This window comes from Aquarana catesbeiana, unplaced genomic scaffold, assembly GCF_042186555.1.
Source record: "Aquarana catesbeiana isolate 2022-GZ unplaced genomic scaffold, ASM4218655v1 unanchor235, whole genome shotgun sequence".
NCBI classification, from domain to species: Eukaryota; Metazoa; Chordata; class Amphibia; order Anura; family Ranidae; genus Aquarana; species Aquarana catesbeiana.
This window is the reverse complement of record NW_027362663.1, coordinates 341776-367785: the sequence shown is the minus strand read 5'-3', so window position 1 is coordinate 367785 and position 26010 is coordinate 341776. Positions and strand designations below refer to the sequence as shown.

The window sequence follows — 26010 nt, the reverse complement described above, 5'->3', positions numbered from 1 at the left end:
GAGATCTTACTAGACTCAGGTATGAGGCAGAAAACCCACATCACATAGCCCAGGTGCCTATGTCTAGTAACGCCTACATTGAAAATCATCAACACAGAGAAGGAAGATTATCCAAGAGAAATACAGGACGGGGAACACAGCTCAGGAAAGTGACCAGGGGATTACAGGCTGATATCACCCAGTCCTTGCCCTACTCTGGACCAATCAGTGAGCAGTATGGGTGGAGGGATATATTTAGGGTTAATGACCCACCTGTACTGATCTCTGTAGGAGTGTCCTCCTCTATAAATGTCCTCGTTATTCCATCCTCCTCCATAGACTGCTGATCATCTCTCACATACCTCTCTTCTTCTTCTGCTTTAACCTCAAAGTCTATATCGATTGGATCTCCACTCTAAATCAAGAAAATGAGAGAGAATATCATCTGTAAGATATAAGCTTTACTATTGTGACATCACATAACAAATACACACATTGCCTCCATGAGTCTGTGTTTTATAAACTCCGTCCCACCAACCTTGTAACAGTGAGGGATGGTGTGATCTTCCTGTGTGTACTCCCATGAATATAGAGGATGAGGACATCTCTCTGGTGGGTTCCTGGTAGTAGGTAACACCATCATACATTTCGGTCCTTCTGAAAACTCCTCCATCACTCCATACTCCTCATCCTCCTCTTTATACTCTTCTTTAACATCAATATTATCATCCCCGAAGTTTCCACTCTGAATATTAAAAAAAACATCATCATTGTATCAAACAAGCTTGTGCATAAATCACAACGATGATTATTATGCATCTACCTGATGATGGTGAGGGATGGTGTGATCCTCCTGTGTGGAATCCCGGGAATACAGAGGACAGGGACATCTCTCTGATGGGTTTCTGTAGCTGGATGTCTCCACTATGATGTCCTGGTACAGATCTTTGTGTTCTTTAAGGAATTCTGACTCCTCCATCACCCGATCCTCAGCATCCTCCTCTTTTATCTCTTCTTTAACTTTAGAGTCTCTCAGGTTTCCACTCTGAATATAGAATAAAAATGACATCAATTGTAACAATGCAGATAATGTACAGATCCTAATGATACTATCAGTGATTGTTCCTCATCTACCTGATGATGGTGAGGGATGGTGTGATCTTCCTGTGTGGAATCCCGGGAATACAGAGGACGGGGACATCTCTCTGGTGGGTTCCCATTACTGTATCCATCTGTAGGAAACACACACACTGACTGAATACATTGTTTCTATGTGTTTATCAGATGATGGAGGACCTAGGTGGACCCTCCATACTGCTCTCTCCTTTATAATAAAGTCTCCTCTTACCCGGTGATGTGAGGGGCGGCTGATTGTCCATCATGAAGTCCTTGTAGAGATCCTTGTGTCCTTCTAAATACTCCCACTCCTCCATGGAGAAATAGACAGTGACATCCTGACACCTTATAGGAACCTGACACACACAATGATACAGTCACCATCCAGACACATCCCTTGTCTGTTACTGGATAATGTCCCAGAATTCCCAGCACCGCTCACCTCTCCTCCATGATCTCTCTGGTGACTTCTAGAATCTTCTTTGTATTTCTCTATTCTATCAGGGAGGGAGGTGGAGGCAATGTGATGGTCATATGATCTCCAGACTTCACAGGAGGAAAACTCTAGATCTGAACACAAAGAGCAAAATCAAATCATATTCCCAGAATCCTCCTCACCTCACCATTCAGGTCTCCATTTTATTAAAGCCCCACTTCAGACTGAGGTATAATTTACCCACAAAGGACCCCCACACTATGCAGGTTCAAAGCTTGCTGCAGGCATTCTGATGTCATTACATACAACACAGGACCAACAGTCCCACTTTGCTAGTGAGGATACCAAGGATCCGCCCACACCCTAAGAGTATTATAAAACAAAAAGAGATGGAGGGACATTGGGAGGAGGAGCTGTGAGGTCAGTGTGATGTCATAGGACATATAGACTCTGGATGGAGGGACAATTGGATGGGGAGATTTGAGGGGTCCTCTATATAAGGCTCCCGTGCGTCCTACCTCTGATAAACTGAAGAGTGAATTTTGACCTTTACCATACGGAAATCTGTCAGGAATCTGTGAAAGTAAGCTCTCATGTGATCAGGTGACATAGTTACATAGTTACATAGTAGGTGAGGTTGAAAAAAGACACAAGTCCATCAAGTCCAACCTATGTGTGTGATTATGTGTCAGTATTACATTACATATCCCTGTATATTGCGGTCATTCAGGTGATTATCTAATAGTTTCTTGAAGCTATCAATGCACCCCGCTGAGACCACCGCCTGTGGAAGGGAATTCCACATCCTTGCCGCTCTTACAGTAAAGAACCCTCTACGTAGTTTAAGGTTAAACCTCTTTTCTTCTAATTGTAATGAGTGGCCACGAGTCTTATTAAACTCTCTTCTGCGAAAAAGTTTTATCCCTATTGTGGGGTCACCAGTACAGTATTTGTAAATTGAAATCATATCCCCTCTCAAGCGTCTCTTCTCCAGAGAGAATAAGTTCAGTGCTCGCAACCTTTCCTCATAACTAAGATCCTCCAGACCCTTTATTAGCTTTGTTGCCCTTCTTTGTACTCGCTCCATTTCCAGTACGTCCCTCCTGAGGACTGGTGCCCAGAACTGGACAGCATACTCCAGGTGCGGGCGGACCAGAGTCTTGTAGAGCGGGAGAATTATTGTTTTATCTCTGCAGTTGATCCCCCTTTTAATGCATGCCAATATTCTGTTTGCTTTATTAGCAGCAGCTTGGCATTGCATGCCATTGCTGAGCCTATCATCCACTAGGACCCCCAGGTCCTTTTCCATCCTAGACTCCCCCAGAGGTTCTCCCCCCAGTGTATAGATTGCATTCATATTTTTGCCACTCAAATGCATTATTTTACATTTTTCTACATTGAACCTCATTTGCCATGTAGTCGCCCACCCCATTAATTTGTTCAGGTCTTTTTGCAAGATTTCCACATCCTGCGGAGAAGTTATTGCCCTGCTTAGCTTAGTATCGTCCGCAAATACAGAGATTGAACTGTTTATCCCATCCTCCAGGTCGTTTATGAACAAATGAAATAGGATTGGTCCCAGCACAGAACCCTGGGGAACCCCACTACCCACCCCTGACCATTCTGAGTATTCCCCATTTATCACCACCCTCTGAACACACCCTTGTAGCCAGTTTTCAATCCATGTACTTACCCTATGGTCCATGCCAACGCACCTTATTTTGTACAGTAAACGTTTATGGGGAACTGTGTCAAATGCTTTTGCAAAATCCAGATACACCACGTCTACGGGCCTTCCTTTATCTAGATGGCAACTCACCTCCTCATAGAAGGTTAATAGATTGGTTTGGCAAGAACGATTCTTCATGAATCCATGCTGATTACTGCTAATGATATCATTCTTATTACTAAAATCTTGTATATAGTCCCTTATCATCCCCTCCAACAGTTTACATACTATTGATGTTAGGCTAACTGGTCTGTAATTCCCAGGGATGTTTTTTGGGCCCTTTTTAAATATTGGTGCTACATTGGCTTTTCTCCAATCAGATGGTACCATTCCAGTCAATAGACTGTCTGTAAAAATTAGGAACAACGGTCTGGCAATCACCTGACTGAGTTCCCTAAGTACCCTCGGATGCAAGCCATCTGGTCCCGGTGATTTATTAATGTTAAGTTTCTCAAGTCTAATTTTAATTCCGTCCTCTGTTAACCATGTAGGTGCTTCCTGTGTTGTGTCATGAGGATAAACACTGCAGTTTTGGTTACTGAAGCCCCCCGATTCACTCGTGAAGACTGAGGAGAAGAATAAATTCAATACCTTTGCCATCTCCCCATCCTTTGTAACCAGATGTCCTTCCTCATTCTTTATGGGGCCAATATGGTCTGTCCTCCCTTTTTTACTGTTTACATACTTAAAGAATTTCTTGGGATTTTTTTTGCTCTCCTCCGCTATGTGTCTTTCATGTTCTATCTTAGCCATCCTAATTGCACCCTTACATTTCTTATTGCATTCCTTATAAATTCTGAATGCTGTGGATGATCCCTCAACCTTGTATTTTTTGAAGGCCTTCTCCTTTGCTTTTATATGCATTTTTACATTGGAGTTAAGCCATCCAGGATGTTTGTTCGCTCTTTTAAATTTATTACCCAATGGGATACATTGGCTAATGCCCTTATTTAATATGCTCTTAAAGCAAACCCATCTCTCCTCCGTATTCTTTGTTCCTAATATTTTATCCCAATTTATGCCTTTCAGCAAGGTTTGTAGTTTAGGGAAGTTGGCTCTTTTGAAATTCAGTGTCTTTGTGTTCCTTTCATGTCTCCTATTTGTGTGATTTATACTGAAACTAATTGACCTGTGATCGCTGTTACCTAAATTGCCCCGTATTTCCACATCTGTTATCAGGTCTGTATTGTTGGTAATCAGTAGATCTAGTAATGTTTTATTTCTAGTTGGTGCGTCTACCATCTGACCCATAAAATTGTCCTGCAAGACACTAAGGAACTGGCGAGCCTTAAATGAATGCGCGGTTCCCTCCGCCCAGTCTATGTCTGGATAATTAAAATCCCCCATTATGATAACACTTCCCATCCTTGCTGCTAATCCAATTTGTGATAGGAGATCCGTCTCCACTTCCTCCCTCAGGTTAGGGGGCCTATAGCATACTCCCAGTATTATTTTCCCCTTAGCTTCATCCCTTTGGAGCTCTACCCATAAAGATTCCACCTCCTCCCTAGCCCCCTCAGTGATGTCATCTCTCACATTCACTTGTACATTATTCTTGATATATAGGCATACCCCTCCCCCTTTTTTACCCTCTCTGTCCTTGCGGTATAGGGTATACCCTTGAATGTTTGCCAGCCAATCATGAGAGCTGTTGAACCAGGTCTCTGAAATTCCCACAAAATCCAAATCTTCCTTGTACAACAGTATCTCTAGTTCACCCATCTTGTCCGCCAGGCTCCTGGCATTGGTGAACATGCCACATAGTTTAGACCGGTCGCATATTGTCCTCGTATTGGGTGTTTCAAGATTGCAACTTGGACTTGCTACTATACTCACCTTGTGTTTTTGTGCTTTGGTTAACCTACCACTAATGCCCCCAATACTACCCTCTGGAATATCTTCCGCGCTGGCTATCACTGTCTCTGGACCCTCCCCCCCATCGCCTAGTTTAAAAACCCCTCTAACTTTTTGGCCATCTTCATTCCCAGCAGATCTGCACCCTCCTCATTTAGGTGCAGTCCGTCCCTTCTATAGTACCGGTTACCGACTGAGAAGTCGGCCCAGTCCTCCAGGAACCCAAACCAGCTCTTCAGCCACTTGTTTACTTCCCTAATCTCCCTCTGCCTCTCTGGTGTGGCTCGATGTACCGGTAGTATTCCTGAGAACACTACCTTGGAGGTCCTTTTCCTCAATTTAGCTCCTAAGTCCCTAAAATCGTTCTTTAGGACACTCCATCTGCCTCTGACTTTGTCATTGGTGCCAACGTGCACCATGACAGCCGGGTCTTCCCCAGCCCCTCCCAGTAATCTGTCCACAAGATCCGTGATGTGCCGTGCGGAGGAATGGAGTGTAAATAGCAGACAATTTTCTCCAGAGCTCCTAATGGTGGGGATGGATTTTGCTGAGTGCTGGTGCCAAGTTTCCACCCCCCAGGATCACTGCAGGTGTGGAGAAAAGCTGTGTAAGAGGATATGGAGGAGAGATGAGGAGGAGATCCAGGAATCAGGATAAAGGTCAGGACAAGCAACAGACGAGGGCATCCAAGAGATGAAGCCGGGGTCACTACACAGAAAATCAATCCAAGGAAACAACAGGCAGGACGAGGAATAGCAAGAAGGAGCTCAGAGACAAATGAGAATATTGCTCAGCCAATGGGAGATTATCTCAGCATGACTTACATAATGAAGGAGATGAGGGGGAGGGGAGGAAGTCACTTATGGTGACCACAGAGACATGGAAATTCAGCTGGTTCAGCAGAGATCGGTCACATTTCCATCCATGTGTGGTCACTGCCGGATAAAAGTCACTCGATCAGCGGCTGCAGCCAATAGCTTCATCACTGATCTGTGTATTCTGAGAGCGGAGGAGCGCCCCCCATTGTCAGAATACAATAGTGCAGCGGGGAGGATTCCCCCATCCCCCTCCAATGTGTGGATGGGAGAATCGCTTCAGTTTTTTCCTCTCATCCCGCTGGATGAACGATAAAACTGAACTGTGTATGGCCAGATTTGGAAGCAAAATATTTTAGTCATCAACTGATCCCCCTGAAGGGGTTAATCTTCATATTACCTCCTCTGCCGCCAAATCCTGCAGTGCCTTCTCTTCCAAATGGAACTTCTTTCCTGTACCTGACATCACTTCCTGTCTTTCATAGAGACTTCCTGTCTGAGTAGAAGTGAGATCACCACCTTGTGGAGCTCAGAGGAACTGCAGCCTCAAGAAATGTCTCATAGTGTGAACACGGTGTTTCATCAGATTAGGTGACCCGTCAGAATTGGTAACGGAAGTGACGTTCCGTTGCCGCCATCTTGCTACACCCCGCACTCATCCACAGTAAGGATACAGTGAGAAGGGGGCAAGCGGACATCTTGTTACACCCACCGCAGTCTGGCATTTCACACTTATTTTTACCAATAAACGGAGCTTATATAGTGAAATACAGTATTTGGAAAGCTGTATGACTGTTTTGATGTTGAATTGTAAAATCAGTGTTGTTCTGTCAGATCAGCAAACCTGTGAGATAAGCCGGCTTGCAGCTGCTTTTTACAATTTAACATCAAAACAGTCAGATGGATTTAAAAACACTGAATGTCACTATATAAGCTCCATTTAGTAGTTAAAATCAGTGTGAAATGCAAGACTCTGGTGGGTGTAACAAGATGTCCGCTTGCCACCTTCCCACTGTATCCTTACTGTGGAGGAGTGCTGGGTGTAGCAAGATGGCGGCGACGTAATGTCACTTCCGTTACACATTGTGACAGGTCACCGAATCTGTCGAAACAGCAGCCTTGTGCTGTGTGTGTATGTACTGTATATCCTTATAGATGGGTCATCTCCACTCCCACCAAGGGGGATAGAAATATATTACTGCTCGGGGGGGAGACATTTTGGCCCCTTTGATTTTGCAGTAAAATTGATGGCAGATTTAGTCATGTAGAACATCTGTTATATGGATACAAAGAACCCCAGCCGAGAGTAAAGGGTGGAAATGGCTCCTGATCCCCAGATTTGGACAATTATGTCACCAATATAAATAGAATAAAACCTGCGCTATGTGTAACAACTCAAATACCTACAAAAATAACTTATACCGGACTGCTGCTGTAACAAAGGTAAGTATTCCCTTTATCAACTAGAAGAGCATTATGTGTCACAGCGCTGTCCTATTGTGTGTGCACATAAATCATCACAAATACACTAAAATATGTGGAGACATTCATATATAAAGTGCTAGGGGCTCAAATAATATTCTCTGCAGATCTACTGCTTCCACTTTACACCTATTTCATTCATCTTATGGTGTTTATCAATAAATGAAGTAAACTGATCCATGTGCAAATTCATATACAACATAAAGTGCTTTGTGTTCAAGATGATGTTCCCTGCAGATCCACTGCTTCCACTTTACACCTACTTCTCTCAAAATATTTGCTGCTATAATAAATAAACTACAAATCTGTGTAATCATACAATATTTTGTGTTTAATATAGTGTTCTCTGCATGTCCACTGCTTCCACTTTGCATCTACTTCAACAAACTTATTTTTCTCAAAAAAAAGTCCACCAATCAATGAAAAGTTGATAAGGTGTAAAGTTCTCGGTGCTCCAAACTGTGCCAGCTGTAGTGTAGCCACGCCTTCTTCCACCTCTTACACACGTGATGGTGAGGGCGCCCCCTTAGTAGTGCTTCCCCACTCACCAGAGCAATATGACTCCCAGCTTTTCATCTACCAGAGTCACCAACATCCTTCACACTCTCCTCACCTCCGATGGCAAAGGAACTGGATCCTCCTCGCTCACTCCTGCAAGTCTGCTGCGCTTTCTGTCATCTCCCTTCTAGACTCCGCCTCCTCCGACCGCTGTTCCAGCAGGAGCTCCGCCTCTTCATACACACTCAGAGCTCCGCCTCTTCATACGCACTCAGAGCTCCGCCTCTTCATACACACTCAGAGCTCCGCCTCTTCATACGCACTCAGAGCTCCGCCTCTTCATACGCACTCAGAGCTCCGCCTCTTCATACACACTCAGAGCTCCGCCTCTTCATACACACTCAGAGCTCCGCCTCTTCATACACACTCAGAGCTCCGCCTCCTCATACACACTCAGAGCTCCGCCTCTTCATACACACTCAGAGCTCCGCCTCTTCATACACACTTAGGGCTCCGCCTCTTCATACACACTCAGAGCTCCGCCTCTTCCTACACACTCAGAGCACTGCCTCTTCGTACACACTCAGAGCTCCGCCTCTTCGTACACACTCAGAGCTCCGCCTCTTCCACTTCAATCATCCCGGCACCATGGTTGTTGTGGTGTCAGGATGATTGAAGTGCATTATTTCTATTATTACATTGTAATATAGAATGAAATCATTCAACTCACCATAATGCAGAATCAGTCGGATCCCTGAGCGTGTCACCGGCCACGTTGCCTGCCACCAGCAGAGTCTGTCCTTGCATCAGGTGCCCCCAGAAGCAGAGGCCCTCCATTCAGATCTGTGTCCCTGGCAGCGGAGCCCTCCTTTACATCTGGTGTCCCCCAGTGGGGAAGCCCCCCTTACATCCAGTGTCACCCAGTGAAGCAGACCCCCTTACATCCGGTGTCCCCTAGTGGAGAAGCCCCCCTTACATCCGGTGTCCCCCAGTGGAGCAGTCCCCCTTACATCAGGTGTGTCCCCCAGTGGAGAAGCCCCCCTTACATCCGGTGTCCCCCAGTAGAGGAGCCCCCTTACATCCGGTGTCCCCCAGTAGAGGAGCCCCCTTACATCCGGTGTCCCCCAGTGGAGAAGCCCCCCTTACATCAGATGTCCCCCAGTGGAGAAGCCCCCCCTTACATCAGGTGTGTCCCCCAGTGGAGAAGCCCCCCTCCTCCAGCAGCAGAGACTCTCTAACAGGCAGCGTGGAACAATAGGCGGAGCCAGGCGGGTGGCTGCCAATAGAAATTAAGCCAGCTGGGAGGCTGCCCACCCAACGCCCCGTGGCCTTTCCCACAACAGGTCATCAGACTAGCAGCAGGGCAGGGGGTGGGCGGCGCCGCAGCTCAATTTCTATTGGCAGCCACCCGGCGTTCTGGTCTTCAATATGGCAGCCGGTGGAGACATTGTCTCCGCCGGCCACGGACCTCTAGCGGCACCCGACGGCGGCGAAAAAACAGTAAAACAAGGATTTCCTGTTACATTTCCCGGGAATCGCAAAAAACAGGAAAAGGGTCTTAATCCCGGGAATGTCCCGGGAAATTCGGGACAGTTCGCAACTATGCAGTAAATACACACACAGCACAAGGCAGTGTTCACACTAAGAGACGTTTCTTGGGGCTGCAGTTCCTCTGAGCTCCACAAGATGGTGATCTCACCTCTACCCAGATAGGAAGTCTCTATGGAATAGAGACAGGAAGTGATGTCATATTCAGACAGGAAGTTGCATTTAATAAGACGTAGCAAGAAGACACTGTGGGATCTGGCGGCAGAGGAGGTAATATATAGATTAACCCCTTCAGGGGGATCAGTTGATGATTAATATATCTTCCTTCCTAAAGCAATGCATCTGAGGGGGGGGGGGGGACACATTATCCCTAAGCCCAACGGGCCTGAGATTATAAAGCAGCCTGCAACACGCTGTGGCCAAAAACAGTCTCATTTTGAGATCTCACATCCACCTGGTAAAACCTGGTGAACGTATGAACTGAAGACCAAGCGGCCGCTTTGCAAACCTGAGCCATAGACACCTGCTGGCGTACTGCCCATGATGCACTAACCCCTCTAGTGGAGTGTGCTCTTAAATCCCGGGGTGGAACCCTGCGCTTTAATCCATACGCCTGGACAATAGTCTGGTGAATCCACCTGGATATAGATGAACTTGTTGCCGGCTGTCCTCTTTTAGGACCCTCAGGCAAGACAAAAAAAAAGTCAGTCTTCTGAAAGGGAGCTGACATTTCCAAGTAAACCTTTATCGCTCTCACCACATCCAGTGAGTGAAGCGACTAGGGGTGCAACGGATCAAAAAACTCACGGATCGGATCGATCCTTGGATCAGAGTCAGGGATCGGATCATTTTTGGATCAGCAAAAAAAAAAAAACCACACAAATCTTGTTACACCCACCGGAGTTTTAGATTTAAAAGCTATTTTCAACACAAAACCGAGCTTATATGCATAAATACAGTATTTGTAGATCGGACAGACTGTTTAGATGTTAGATTTCACAAGCAACAGCAAACCTGCCGACCTTACATGGTTGCTAATGTGACATTGTCACAGCGGCCATCTTGGTACACCCGGAAGCGGCCGCTGTCTCGTCAGGAAGTGACGTTTCCTCACCGCCATCTTGCTACACCCCACACACCTGCACAGTACAGTAATGATAGAGTGAGAAGGGGGCAAGCGGACATCTTGTTACACCCACCAGGAGTTTTAGATTTAGAAGCTATTTTCAACACAAAACCGAGCTTATATGCATAAATACAGTATTTGTAGATCGGACAGACTGTTTAGATGTTAGATTTTAAAAGCAACAGCAAACCTGCTTTTAACCTGCTGACCTTACATGGTTGCTAATCTGACAGAACACCTCTGATTTTCACATTTAATGTTAAATGTGAAAATCAGAGGTGTTCTGTCAGATTAGCAACCATGTAAGGTCAGCAGGTTTGCTGTTGCTTTTAAAATCTAACATCTAAACAGTCTGTCCGATCTACAAATACTGTATTTATGCATATAAGCTCGGTTTTGTGTTGAAAATAGCTTCTAAATCTAAAACTCCTGGTGGGTGTAACAAGATGTCCGCTTGCCCCCTGCTCACTCTATCATTACTGTACTGTGCAGGAGTGTGGGGTGTAGCAAGATGGAGGCGACGAAACGTCACTTCCTGACGAGACAGCGGCCGCTTCCGGGTGTACCAAGATGGCCGCCGCTCCGGAGCTAGGCCGAAGCCACGGCCTTTCCTATGGCCGAGGCCGCCGAGTGCTCCGCGGATTGCGGGTGTGCCGATCCGCGGAGGTTGATGCGTACGGATCACGGATCGGCGACGATCCGTTGCACCCCTAGAAGCGACCTTTCCTCCCTAGTTTTAGGGTTTGGAAAAAAGGAAGGTAAAATGATATCCTGATTCAAATGAAATTTGGAAACTACCTTCGGTAGGAAATCCGGACGAGGACGTATGACCACTCTGTCCTGATGAAGAACCATAAAAGGTTCCTTGCAAGAAAGGGCGGCCAATTCTGACACCCTTCTGGCCGATGTTATAGCCACTAAGAAAACTAATTTCCTGGTCAATAGGACAAAAGAAATATGCCTAATAGGTTCAAAGGGCTGACCCTGTAAGGCTGAAAGTAACAAATTTAGGTCATAAAGGTGGTTTAAGCGGTGGCCTCAGGTGTGTTACTCCCTTGACAAAGGTTCGCACCAAAGAATGGGAGGCAATTGGTCTCTGGAAAAATTGATAAGGCCGAAATCTGTCCCTTAATTGTCCCTAAAGCGAGCTGCAAGTCTACTCCTGTTTGGAGAAAGGCGAGAACTCTTCCAATCGTATACCTACGAGGGTTCCATTTCCTTTTCTCACACCAAGAAATGTATGACTTCCATACTCTGTAATAGATAGCTCTAGAAACTGACTTTCTAGCGTTTATCAAAGTGGACAAGACTGAACCAATAATAACACTGTCTTTCAATAGTCTGGTCTCAATAGCCAGGCCATCAAATTCAGCAACCGTAAAGAAGGATGGAATATGGGCCCTTGAGACAACAGGTCTGGGCGGCAAGGAAGGACCAACTGGTCCCCTACTGCCAATTTCACAATCTCCGAGTACCATGATCTCCTGGGCCACGCTGGGGCCACTAAGATCACCGGCTTCCGTTCCTCCCGTATTCTGTGTAGTAAGTGCAACAGAATCTGGATCGGAGGAAAGGCATATATCAGAGAATACTGATCCCAAGGAACCACTAATGCGTCTATCCCGACAGCAAGCGGATCCTTGGTCCTGGATACAAACCTGTCCAGTTTGGCATTGAATCTGGATGCCAGCAGATCCACATCTGGGGTCCCCCAGTATTGGCAGATCTGTAGAAAAACCTCGGGATGCAGGGACCATTCCCCTGGTAACAATTTCTGGCGACTCAGGAAATCCACCTGGCAATTGTCCACCCCCGGGATAAACACTGCCGACAGAAACGGCACATGTTTTTCTGCCCAGGTTAGTATATGATTTACTTCTCTTTGGGCTGCCCGACTCCTGGTACCTCCCTCGTGGTTGATATACGCCACTACTGTGGAGTTGTCGGACTGAACTCTGACAGGAAAACCCCGCAATCTGGACGTCCAGACGAGCTGCCCGGATCTCCAATAGATTGATGGGCAGAGTCCATTCTGTCTGGGACCACACTCCATGAATAGATGCTTCCTCTAGGACTGCTCCCCAGCCGAGAAGACTGGCGTCCGTGGTCACCACATTCCAGGCCACTGGTGGGAAAGACTTCCCTCTTTTTAAGTTGCTGGTTCTTAACCACCAAGAGAGGTTCCATAGAACCTGTGGAGATAGAACCAAAGGTTGATCCAAGGTTCGAGCAGACTTGTCCCAGGCTTTCAGGATACTGTTCTGGAACACTCTGGAGTGGAACTGTGCATATGGCACTGTGCTGAAAGATGACACCATCTTGCCCAATAACCTCATGCACAGCCGAACAGAAGGTGTTAGCTGTATTTTCACCTTCTGTACCAAGTTCCACTATGGAGGCGACCTTTAAGGGCGGAAGAAACACTTTTTCTTGGGCGGGGTCCAAGACCAGACCCAGATACACCAAGGCTTGGGTCGGACAAAGAGCTGACTTGTCCAAATTTAGTACCCAACCTAGGCGTTGTAAAACCCGTACTGTTCTTGACACGTTTAGAACTAGTATAGGGTGAGAGCATTCCCTTAGAAGTAGATCGTCCAGAAATCCAATTATGGAGACTCCTTGAGATCTTAGGGAAGCCAACACTGGGGCCAGAATCTTTGTGAAGACCCTGGGGGCCGTGGCTAGACCGAAAGGCAGTGCCAAAAACTGGAGATGACTGCCCTCTACAGCGAAGCGTAAGAACCTTTGGTGTGGACCGAAGATCGGCACATGAAGGTACGCGTCCTTGATATCTATGGACGCTAAATAGTCTCTGTTTCTCAGGGACCTTATTACTGAACGAACTGACTCCATGCGGAAAGATCGGACGTCTACAAAGAAGTTGAGAGCCTTGAGGTCCAAAACGGGCCTTACTTCCCCATTTGGTTTTGGCACGGTGAATAGGTTTGAGTAAAACCCCTTGAATCTTTCCTCGTGCGGGACCCTTACAATTACTCCCTGCATCAGCAGATGGTGTAAAGCTAGGAATAGCCATCTTCTTTTCTCTGGATCCGCCGGGACCCTTGAGTGTAGAAAGCGGTTTGGGGGAACCTCCCGGAACTCTATTCTTTAACCGTATTTTACAGTGAAAATGACCCATCTGTCTTGAACCAGTTCTTCCTAGGCCTCCCCAAACAGCCGAAGCCTGCCCCCCACCCGTGAGAGCGGGGGCGCCCCTTCACAAGGTAGACTTGGAGTTGGGCTTGGGTGGCTTTTGGGTCCAGGGTTTTTTCTGACCCTGTGGTCTTTTAAACCCAGACGGCTGTGGCCGTCGATACCACTTAGGGGAAGAGGCACCAGGCCCTGGGGGATTAGGAATTTTATAAGAGGGCTGCTTCCCTTTCTTTTTAATAGGAAGCAGAGCGCTCTTTCCTCCAGAGATCTTTTGGATATATTTATCCAGATCTTCGCCAAACAGGCGCTCTCCATGAAATGGAAAAGCAGCAAGTAGCCTTTTACATGACATCTCAGCAGACCAGTTCTTTAGCCACATAACTCTGCACATATGAACTGATAGTAACGCAAAACGAGACATCTGTTGGATTGAGTCTTTTAAAGCGTCTACCGCAAAACACAAGGCATGAGGGATCTCTGATAGCTCCTCAGCAGATTCCTCCTGGCAAGGTATGTTCTTTACTATCCTCTTAAAGTGATCCTTTAGGGATTGACAAATCCCAATAGCTGCAATAGCAGGCTGAACTGCTGCACTGGCAACCGAGAAGGAGGCCTTTAATAAGAAATCTAGCTTTTTATTAGCTGGATCCTTGAAAACCTGGGCATTATCCACTGGACAGGTTAAATTTTTATTTACAGAAGATATGGCAGCGTCTACCAAAGGTGTGCTCCATTTCTTCTTAAACTTCTCCTCCATAGGGTATAACACAGAAAACCTTTTGGGAGGTAAGTATATCCTGTCAGGATGCTCCCAGTCCGCATAAATCACCTGCTCCAGTAATGGATGCAAGGGAAAAGCTTGGGAAATTTGTTTAGGTCGCAAAGATCCCAGAGTAGAAGAGGAGAGTGCAGAATCCTGAACCGGGGGTAACTTAAACCCAATTCATACCATCTCCATTAGAGATTGGATAAACAATTTCTGGGAATGGGAGGCTTAAATTGGCTCTTCAGAGCCAGAGTCCTCAGCCTAGGAATCATCAGCCTCTACTACCTCTTGGTCCTTTATGACCACCTTCTCCGGATCAGTGCCCATTCTGGTTCCAGGTCACCTGGACCCATCTGGCTATAAGAGTCCTGGGGCTCTAGTGACTCTCCACTTGGCCCAGGTTTAGGGGAGGGAGATCTATTACGCTTCCTTCCCCCTTGTGTTACAGAGGCAATCATGCCAGCTATTTTGCCTTCAAGGCCCGCTAAGGCAGATGCCAAATCATGCTTTGTAACATAAGCCGAGGCAGGTACATTGTTAGTGGCCACTATGCCTGACAAATGCAATGGCTCAGCTAGGTCAGAAGCCGCAGGTCCTTCAGTAGAGACTGAGGTTGCATCAGCATAGGGTTGGTCTCCTGTTTTTTGTGGAGGGACTCTTACCCCTGGGCTTGCCTTGTTCCCTGTTAATCGTTTCCTGGAAGACATTGCTTACACACGAGAAATAACCAAGGAGTAGTGATTGAAAAATGACAAAAAAAATGTTGTCACTGAAATGATATTTTGCTCAAACATGCCATGGTTATATGTGGGATTACACCCCAAAATACATTCTGCTGCTTCTCCTGAGTACAGGGATACCATATGTGTGAGACTTTTTTGGAGCCTGGCCCTGTACAGGACCCCAAAATCCAATCTCCTCCTTCAGGCTTTCTAAGGGCGTAAATTCTTGATTTCACTCCTCACTGCCTATCGGTTTCGGAGGCCATGAAATGCCCAAATAGCACAAAACCCCCTAAATTACCCCATTTTGGAAAGTAGACACCCCAAGCTTTTTGCTGAGAGGCATGTTGAGTATTTTGCAGATCTCGCTTTTTGTCACAAAGTTTTGAAAATTGAAAAAAGAAAAAAAAATACATTTTCCTTTTTCTTTCTTAATTTTCCAAAACAAATGAGAGCTGCAAACTACTCACCATGCCTCTAAGAAAATACCTTGGGGTGTCTACTCGTGAGGCCGATGCTTGCACGCGAGCATGGGGGGGACAGGGGTGCTTTTTTTTTTCTATTATTTATTTTGCTTTTTTATTTTATTTTTACACAATTCCTTTCATTTTAATTTTTTAATCATTTTATTGTTATCACAGAGAGTGTAAATATCCCCTATGATAGCAATAGGTAGTGACAGGTACTCTTTTTTTTTTTTTTTAACAAAATTGGGGCCTGCTAGATCTCTCCTCTGCCCTCAAAGTATCTGACCACACCAAGATCGGTGTAATAAGATGCTTTCCCAATTTCCCCAAATTTTTTTTTTTTAACTGTGGTGGTGAAATCACCTCCTACAGCGCTGGAGTCGCTGATTTACATATCATGAGAGCAAACGCTGTTGCTTTCAAGATAAATAAATCAGTGCTGCAACTGAATGATGTACTTGAAAAGCAAACGATGGTAGCAAAAAACATCAACAATCTGTGCCAAAAAAAAAAAGAGTAAAAAATATGCGCCGAAGCATGGAGGCAATCTTCCCCTAATGTTGGGGGCAAATCGCCCCTCCACCCCTGCCCCCATGCTTTGGCATATATGCTCTTTTTTTTTTTTAACTCTGATGGTGAAATCGCCTTCTACAGAACATGACGCTCGACTAGAAAAGGTTTTCTCAGGGGGGCGTGGCTGGATGTGATCGAGGCAGGACGTGTATTTCCAGAGCTCCTGCCATCCTCCGGCAATTTATCCTGATAACAGCTGATTGATCGGCTTTGGCTGCTACGGACGGTGCTACTAAGTCGGCGGAAGCAACTGGTCAGTGTAATATGCCATCCTCAGCAGCGAAACAGCAAAAGAATTCACGTTTCCAGTCGCCGAGAGATCAGAGAAATCTCCGCTCTCAGGGAAGCATGGCGACTAGCCCCGCCCACTCCTCCGTCCAGAATCCTGTGACCGCAAGACTGCGCGCCAAAACAACTAAGGTAAAGATGGCACAGCAAGGTGCAGCCCTAACACAGGGATCGGAGGACACCGCTTCCTTGCCACAGGAGATTGAGGCCATAACAGGACCGATCCTAGAAGCCATAGTGGCGTCAAAATCGGAGCTTATGGGGCGCATAGATCTCCTGGCATCAGAGTGCAATCTCATCCATCATGATCTAGACAAGATTAGAGGCAAATTGACCACTGAGGAGGATCGCATCTCAGAGGTGGAGGACACCTCTCATGTGCACAGCTCACAATTAGTGGACTTGAAGGAGATGGTGGGTGCATTACAACGCAGAGCGGATGATGCTGAGGACCGCCAGCGAAGAATAATGTGCGGGTGGTGGGGTTGCCAGAGGGAGCAGAGGGAATCAACGCGACCACCTTTGCAGAGCAGTTTTTTAAGTCACTGTTGTCCCTCGGTGATATCCCTCCCACATATGTTGCTGAAAGAGCACACAGAGTCCCCACAGGAGCCAGACCCTCAGGCACCCCACCAAGACCATTCCTGGTCTGGTTCCTTAATTACAGGGACCGGGATATGTTACTAGCCGAGGCTAGAAAACACAAAGAGTTAAAATTTGAAAACGCCCGCATCATGCTGTTCCCGGATTTCTCAGCAGAAACACAGAAAAGACGTCGTTCCTTTACTGATGTGAAGAGGAGGCTCAGGGAGAGGGAGCTGAAATACAGCATGCTCTACCCCAGTCATCTACGCGTGCAACATAAAGGTACTGTAATATTCTTTGAAACCCCACAAGATGCTAGTGACTGGCTAGATCACAACATGTGAAATCACTGCTGCCTGCTGGGGAAAGGGCACCCCTGTCCTTTCTCTTTTTTTCTGTTTTGCCTCTCCTGGTTCCCGGATTTGTGCTACGCCATTATTCTGATTCACTATTATATTGCCGGATTGTTTTTTCGCTTGCTGTTGGAAAAAAGCTTTTTGCAGATCTGTTGCTGCTCTGAGTCGCAGCAGTCCGCTTCTTGCTGGGTTAACTCCAGTACACGAGGTATTATACTTTATGCAAGAACTACCTGCAGTTGAAAAAAGAGAGACCCTCATTGAGTGGTAAGCCCAGCATTATAATTAAATGCCACTGTCGCTGTAGAGCGGCAAATTGTGACAGGATCTTTTATATACCGTATTTATCAGCGTATAACACGCACCCCAAGTTTAGGAGGGAATTTTAAGGAAAAAAACTTTTAGGAGGTAAGTTTAAGGAAAAAAAAAAACTTACATTAAAATGCCCATCAATGCAGCCTTATCAGTGTCCATCTGCAGCCTTGTCAGTGTCATTGCAGCCTTTTCAGTGTCAGTGCAGTCTTGCCCCAGTGTCCATTGCAGCCTTGTCAGTGCAGCTTTGCCCCAGTGCAGCCTTGTCAGTGCAGCTTTGCCCCAGTGCAGCCTTGTCAGTGCAGCCTTGCCCCAGTGGTCAGTGCAGCCTTGCCCCCAGTGTCCATTACATGCTTGGACAGATCGCCGCCGACATACACATAGCATGTAGTTTTAAATATGGCGCCGCGGAGTTCGGAGGGACTCGGCAGAGCTGAACGAGCGCCGCCGAGATACACATAGTCGAGTGTACTCGGCTCTTTCCGGCGCCGCTCACAGTCCCGCCCAGTCCCGCCCTATGATGGACATAACACAGGTCCAATGGCGGGACTGGGCGGGACTGTGAGCGGCGCCGGAAAGAGCCGAGAACACTCGACTATGTGTATCTCGGCTCCGCCCAGTCACTGTGATCTCGGCGGCGCTCGTTCAGCTCCGCCGAGTCCCTCCGAACTCCGCTGCGCCATATTTAAAACTACACGCTATGTGAATGTCGGCGGCGATCGCTCCGATAGATCACAATTAGCGGGGATCGACATATAACACGCACCCACGTTTTCCCCTGATTTTAAGGGGAAAAAAGCGCGTGTTATACGCCGATAAATACGGTATATGGACTAAGTCAGGAGTCTCAAGTGGAAGACACGAGCCAAATTTTTTCATCTTTTTATGCCGAACTGTCGACACTTTTGGTTGAACTCTTTTGGGTTTTTTTGTTACAGGGTCAAGGCTGCATACTAAATTTTTTTTAGTTTGTTTTGTTTTTTTGTTAGTTTCTCAGTTGCTGGTATAACAGCAGGGGGGGGGGAGTGACCACAGTCATACATACTATGAATATTCTGCATCTGGTGTACCTTTATTGTTCACGTTCTTAGGAATATTCTACTTAACGGTTATTATATTATCATCAGGGACAATCCATATGATAGATATGTTACCCAGAGATAATGGATAGCAGGATAAAAATAGTGTCCTGGAATGTTAGAGGATTGAACAATAAATTCAAGAGGGCTGCAGTATTCCAATACCTTAAACAGGTGAAGCAACATATCGTTCTCCTCCAGGAAACCCACCTGGAGGGAAGTAAGGTTCTCTCTTTGCGCAAACCCTGGATACAGAGGTCATTTCACTCCTCCTACTCCACGTATGCTAGAGGAACCTCTATATTGATTAGTAAGGCAATTGCATGTACAATTCATCAGGTGATCACTGATCCGGGAGGACGATATGTGGCACTAGTATTAGAAGTGACATATCAAAAAATATTACTGGTAAATGTTTATCTACCTCCACCTTTTCAGGTAAAAATGTTATACGATCTATTGGCTCCACACATGCATTTGCCTATGTTACTGATGGGTGACTTTAATACCATCATGGATCCCACATTGGATTCATCTAATACAATAGGCCAGCTTCAGTGGATCTGTGCTCCTAGGCATCTGTAGCAGGCAGGGGCGGATCCAGGGGGGGCAATGGGGCAATTGCCCCCTCCGAGATAGTGGGTCAGTAAATGTGCTGGCAGGTGTCGCTGTGGGTGAGAGAGCCGGCGGGCGGCTCCATGGCTGAAAGACAGCGGTGGGGAGAGACAGCGGGTCTCGGGCGGCTCTGGTGGGGACTGGGGAGAGACAGCAGGCGGCTCCGGTTGGGGATTTGGGAGAGACAGCAGGCGGCTCCGGTGGGGAGAGACAACGGGCGGCTCCAGTGGGGACTGGAGAGAGACAGCGGGCTGCACTGTTGGTGAGCAGCTGTGCGGCTCGGTGACAGCGTGAGCGGCTGCTGGCCAATCAGGGAGCCGGCGGGCGGAGGAGCAGAGAGATAACACCATCTCTCACCGCCCAGCGCCCGCCCTGCATCCCTGCAGTTCTGCCCTTACTGTGTGTGCAGTGTGCAGGCAGCCGCGGCAGCAGAGAGATTACATCATCTCTCTGCTGCTTGACTGGGACACAGCAAGAGATGATTATAGCAGGCAAGTAACAATCTGCAACGTGTGGCATGGGACATGGCAAGTAACAATCCGCAACGTGTGGCATGGGACGTGGCAAGTGACAATCCGCAACGTGTGGCATGGGACGTGGCAAGTAACAATCTGCAATGTGTGGCATGGGACGTGGCAAGTAACAATCTGCAACGTGTGGCATGGGACATGGCAAGTAACAATCCGCAACGTGTGGCATGGGACGTGGCAAGTGACAATCCGCAACGTGTGGCATGGGACGTGGCAAGTGACAATCCGCAACGTGTGGCATGGGACGTGGCAAGTAACAATCCGCAATGTGTGGCATGGGACGTGGCAAGTGACAATCTGCAACGTGTGGCATGGGACATGGCAAGTAACAATCCGCAACGTGTGGCATGGGACATGGCAAGTGACAATCTGCAATGTGTGGCATGGGACATGGCAAGTGACAATCTGCAATGTGTGGCATGGGACGTGGCAAGTAACAATCCGCAACGTGTGGCATGGGACGTGGCAAGTGACAATCTGCAACGTGTGGCATGGGACGTTGGAAGTGACAATCTGCAACATGTGGCATGGGACGTGGCAAGTGACAATCTGCAACGTGTGGCAAGTGACAATCTGCAACATGTGGCATGGGACGTGGCAAGTGACAATCTGCAACGTGTGGCAAGTGACAATCTGCAACGTGTGGCATGGGACGTGGCAAGTGACAATCTGCATCTAGTGACAGGTGACATGGCAAGTGGCAATCCGCAACGTGTGGCAGGTGACAGTGGCAAGTGACACGCTCGGGGCTCCCACTGATTCTGCATTATGGTGAGTTAAACTATTTTTTTTATATAACAATGTAATAATAGTAATAATGCGCTTCAATCATCCTGACACCATAACAACCATGGTGCCGTGATGATTGAAGCGCTAACACCAACCATTTCCCCATTAAATTTACCCCAAAAAAAGTATTTTCTGTCAGTGCCCCTCCCGAGACTAGGCTCTGGATCCGCCCCTGGTAGCAGGTCTAACTGAAATTTGGAGGTGGAAGGACCCAGAAGTAGTGTCATATTCACATCTGTCTACCACACATAAATCTTCAGCTAGAATAGATTTAGCGTTTGGGAATGCTTTAATCTTAAATAATCTCTATGAGCCGGAGTACTTGGCTGGGGGGACCTCTGACCATAATCCGTTGTTGGTTACCCTGACCTTCCCCTCCGGGGGATGGAAAGGGGGTTGGAGATTGGCCCCGGGTTGGCTACAGGAAGGACAGGTAAATACTCAGTTTCAAGCTGCAATGGATACATTTTGGGCAACAAATGTGGATACAGCTGACACACCTATGGTCTGGGATACTTTTAAAGCGGTGTTGAGGGGTAAATTTATATCAGCAATAAAAGCAGCCAGGAAAGAACATAATGAGGACTGTGAAATATTTTTGGTTAGAGAGCGGGAGTGTGCACAAATTCAGGCAGACTCTCCCTCGGAGGCTAATTACGCATCCTTACTGGGCTGTAGAAGGTCTGTGGAATTACATTTCACGGACCTAGCTCATACGGAGGCAAGGCGGAGGGCAGAAAACATTTTCGCTGTGGGAGATAAAAATGGCAAGCTGTTGGCTAACCTGGCAGCTGACCAAAGGATACCTGTTAATATCCCGGTAATAAAAAATAGTACAGGGGCTCTGGTATCAGATCCAGTGGGAATTCTAGATGAATTTGTAAATTTCTACAAATCCCTATACTCACCTATTCCGTCCTATGATTTGGCAGAGTTGGAAGAGCTACTACAGAGTCTTTCAATGCCAAAACTGACAGACACAGATATTGCCCATCTAGATGAAAGTATCTCTGTGTTAGAAATCGAGGCAGCCATACTTGCCTTTCCACCCAAAGAAGCTCCGGGTCCAGATGGCTTTCCAGCCGACTTTTATAAGGATTATATGTCACAACTGGCCCACAGACTCAACTTACTGTACGCACACTGCTGGGAACATGGCTCCTTGCCAGCCTCAATGATGGAGGCATATATGGTGCTTCTCCTGAAGCCTGGCAAGCATCCCCAGGCGTGCTCCTCATATCGGCCCATAGCATTGCTTAATATGGATCTTAGGATTCTAGCTAAAGTGCTGGCTACAAGATTGGCCGGGGTTATTTCAACCCTGGTAGATATTGACCAGACAGGCTTTATGCCTGGTATGTCTATGGATACAAACTTACGGAGATTGTTCGCACATTTACAGATGGATAATGCAGAGTTTCCGGCTAAAATCATTGTCTCTGTTGACATTGAAAAAGCCTTCGATTCAGTGGATTGGCAATACATGCACAAGGTGTTAGAGGCCATGGGGTTTGGTCCTGGTTTCCGTCGTTGGGTCACACTGCTTTATGGTGCACCGAAGATGGCGGATAGGCTTGGTACTATGGTCTCTGATTTTTTTCCCAATAGGAAGAGGCACCAGACAGGGGTGTCCGCTTTCCCCTTTTCTTTTCGCCTTGATGATCGAACCCATGGCTAGGGCACTTAGACAATCAGAGGATGTGAAGGCAATTCGAGTAGGGAACATAAAAGAATGCATTGCATTATATGCTGATGACTTGCTCTTGTTTCTCAGGGATCCAGGCCCGTCTCTCAGGGCTGCTTTGTCAATTCTGGATAAATTCGCCACCTTCTCGGGTCTTCGGGCAAACTGGAGCAAGTCATCAATTTTACCGTTGGGTACGGAAGCTAAGAAGCTACGAGATGACACATTACCACTTCAATGGGTCTCCTTCATAACTTATCTTGGGGTTAAAATAACAGCCAATATTCAGGACTACATGTCACTAAATCTCCTGCCATTAGTAAATAGACTTAAGCAAAAGACAATGGCATGGAAGAATCTACCCCTCTCCATGCTGTGAAGGGTTAGCCTCATAAAAATGAAGTTGCTCTCGGTAATTTTTTCCTACGTCACTCCCCATTCTGGATTCCAAAGGGTTTTTTAAATCACTAAACAGCATAATAGGGACCTTCATATGGTCACCACAATCTCTGCACATAAGTATCAAAATATTACAGGAGCCATGGGGTCAGGGGGGACTAGCACTACCTGACTGGCAGAAATATTATCTGGCTGGACAGATGGTATTCGCCAGAAGATGGCTGACAGCGGAAGCTGGTGATTCTGCTACAGTCATAGAGGCGGCACTTCTGGGGTCTTATGATAGTTTAAAGATGGCCCTGTACAGGGGTCCGAAATCTTGTTTGCCCCTGACAGATTTGATGAAAGCAACGATTAAGGCATGGGAAATTACCACCACCTTGATGTCTCCTAGCTATACGGGAATTACTCCTTCGGCTCCAATGTGGATGAACCCGAAACTCTCACATTTCTTCTCCCTTCCTGACCCCATGATATGGGCATGCAAGGGTATTAAGGTATTGAATGACATAACTAGAGAAGGGGAGCTTTGTACATTTGATCAACTGAAGGCCAGACATCATCTTCCTAATTCCTTTTTCTTTCGCTATCTGCAGTTATGCCACGCTTTTAAGGAGCAGTTTACTGGCCAAAGAATTGAATTTATGCCATCAGCATTAGAAAACCTATTAATGGAGGAGGACTTGGTCAAGCCTTTGTCATCTGTGTACAAATCTCTCTTCAAAAGGACACCCTTGGGGATCACCAGATGCAGGGAACGGTGGGAGAGCGAGATTACAGATATTCAGGGGGAGGACTGGGACGATATGTGGGACCATCCCTTTAAATATCTAGTCTCAGCAAGAGACCACTTAATTAATTTCAAGTTTCTTCATCATGTATATTTTACACCCGCCAGGTTGTCGCGCATATACCCAACAGCTAGTAGCCAATGTTGGAGATGCTCTCACACCCCAGCTGACGCAGAACATATTTTCTGGAGTTGCACACAGATTCAAATATTCTGGTCAAGTATTACAGAATGTCTGGCGGAAGTACTCAGCATCCCAGTCCCAATGACACCTAGATAGGGATGAGCTTCAAGTTCGAGTCGAACTCATGTTCGACTCGAACATCGGCTGCTCGCCAGTTCACCGAACAGCGAACAATTTGGGGTGTTCGCGGCAAATTCTAAAGCCGCGGAACACCCTTTAAAAGTCTATGGGAGAAATCAAAAGTGCTCATTTTAAAGGCTTATATGCATGGTATTGTCATAAAAAGTGTTTGGGGACCTGGGTCCTGCCCCAGGGGACATGGATCAATGCATAAAAAAGTTTTAAAAACTGATGTTTTTTCGGGAGCAGTGATTTTAATAATGCTTAAAGTGAAACAATAAAAGTGTAATATTCCTTTAAATTTCGTACCTGGGGGGTGTCTATAGTATGCCTGTAAAGGGGCGCATGTTTCCCGTGTTTAGAACAGTCTGACAGCAAAATGACATTTTAAAGGAAAAAAAGTCATTTAAAACTACTCGCATGCCCAATGTTGAGGGCATGTGGCCTGGTACAGTTCAGGAGGGGGGGGCGCTCTCTCGTCCCCCCTCTTTTCCTGCGGCCTGCCAGGTTGCGTGCTCAGATAAGGATCTGGATTTTTGGGGGGACCCCACGCCAATTTTTTTTTCAATTTTGGCGCGGGGTTCCCCTTAAAATCCATACCAGACCTGAAGGGCCTGGTATGGAATTTAGGGGGACCCCCCACGTCATTTTTTTTTTAAAATTTTGGTTCGGGGTTCCCCTGTGGGGAATTCCCATGCCGTTTTTATCAGTGAACTGTTATGTGTATTGTCGGACCGGCAATTCATTAATAGCCGCGAGTAATTTTAAATGACTTTTTTTCCTTTGAAATGTCATTTTGCTGTCAGACTGTTCTAAACATGGGAAACATGCGCCCCTTTACAGGCATACTATAGACACCCCCCAGATAAGAAATTTAAAGGGATATTACAAATTTATTGTTTCACTTTAAGCATTATTAAAATCACTGCCCCTGAAAAAACGGCTGTTTTTAAAACTTTTTTTGCATTGATCCATGTCCCCTGGGGCAGGACCCAGGTCCCCAAACACTTTTTATGACAATAACTTGCATATAAGCCTTTAAAATCAGCACTTTTGATTATTCATGTTCGTGTCCCATATAGACTTTAACGGTGTACGTGTGTTCGAGCAAATTTTTTGCCTGTTCGCAAGTTCTGGTGCAAACCGAACAGGGGGGTGTTCGGCTCATCCCTACACCTAGAGTCTGTTTAATTGGGTTGGTGGAGGAGGTGGTTCTATCTCGAGCTCACCGCACTTTATTAAATATTGGGTTATTCTGTGGTAGAAAAGCTATATTATTAAACTGGAAAAAAACAGCTGCTCCCACCCTTTCGTACTGGAAAAATCTGGTCAATTCAATCATTCACTTATATAGAGCAACATACAGATCTAGAGGCTGTAAAAAGAAATTTACTAAGGTATGGCAGGCCTGGCTAGATTCTACAGCTACAGTGGGCTAACCAGGAGGATCAATGTCTGCTTAGGTGGTTAATAAAGTTATGTAATTAAGATTTTGGTAACCTGTTAAGTAAATGTAGTCCCTGTTGATCAACAATTTTATGTGCTCTCTGCCGTAAGAGTGTGAATATTGGATATCCGAGGGATATAATGTAAGGGTATGTTTCAAATATACGATGCACACTATTATATCTGTAAATTTTATGGCAGGTGGTCGGGTTGGTGGTTGGGGGGAGGGAAGGGCGGGAATTAGATTGGAACATGTTAGTTTGTTTTAGGCCCTGTGAGGCCGACTCCGATAAGGCATGTTACCTTTCGGGAATGTATGTTTGTTTATATTGAAAATTAATAAAAATAATTTAAAAAAAAAAGAAAAGGTTTTCTCATGTCTCCATGAAGAAGGATTGAAGTTGTCTTTGGAGAAGTGTCAGTTTTACAGAACCTCTGTCACGTATTTGGGCCATGTTGTCTATGGGGTTGCTACAGATCCGCAGAAGTTGGAGGCTGTTACCACCTGGCACAGGCCAAGGACTGTGACTGAACTAAGATCTTTCTTGGGGTTCTGCTCTTATTGTCTG

At 46.4% G+C, this 26010-nt stretch overlaps 3 protein-coding genes across 7 annotated transcripts in view; 1 reads left to right on the top strand and 2 right to left on the bottom strand.

Annotated features, from left to right (window-relative positions):
• The window catches only part of LOC141121935 (uncharacterized), a 206895-nt gene extending 200464 nt beyond the window's left edge, over positions 1-6431 (bottom strand). Inside the window, exons 1-2 of the mRNA XM_073611688.1 lie at positions 6330-6431; positions 1538-1665 (exon numbers count right to left, since the gene is read on the bottom strand). The gene's annotated coding sequence lies outside the window, so the exon portion shown is untranslated. The remainder of the gene's footprint in view (positions 1-1537; positions 1666-6329) is intronic.
• LOC141121952 (uncharacterized) overlaps positions 1-26010 on the bottom strand; it is a 234718-nt gene that overhangs the window by 16685 nt on the left and 192023 nt on the right. The window lies entirely within an intron of this gene.
• The window catches only part of LOC141121938 (uncharacterized), a 284890-nt gene that overhangs the window by 235624 nt on the left and 23256 nt on the right, over positions 1-26010 (top strand). For 4 of the 5 annotated variants that reach the window (XM_073611701.1, XM_073611700.1, XM_073611699.1 and 1 more), the window contains exon 1: positions 9621-9727. The exons of the other annotated variant lie outside the window; for it this stretch is intronic. The gene's annotated coding sequence lies outside the window, so the exon portion shown is untranslated. Of the gene's footprint in view, positions 1-9620; positions 9728-26010 lie in introns of those variants that run through there. 5 annotated transcript variants of the gene reach the window in all.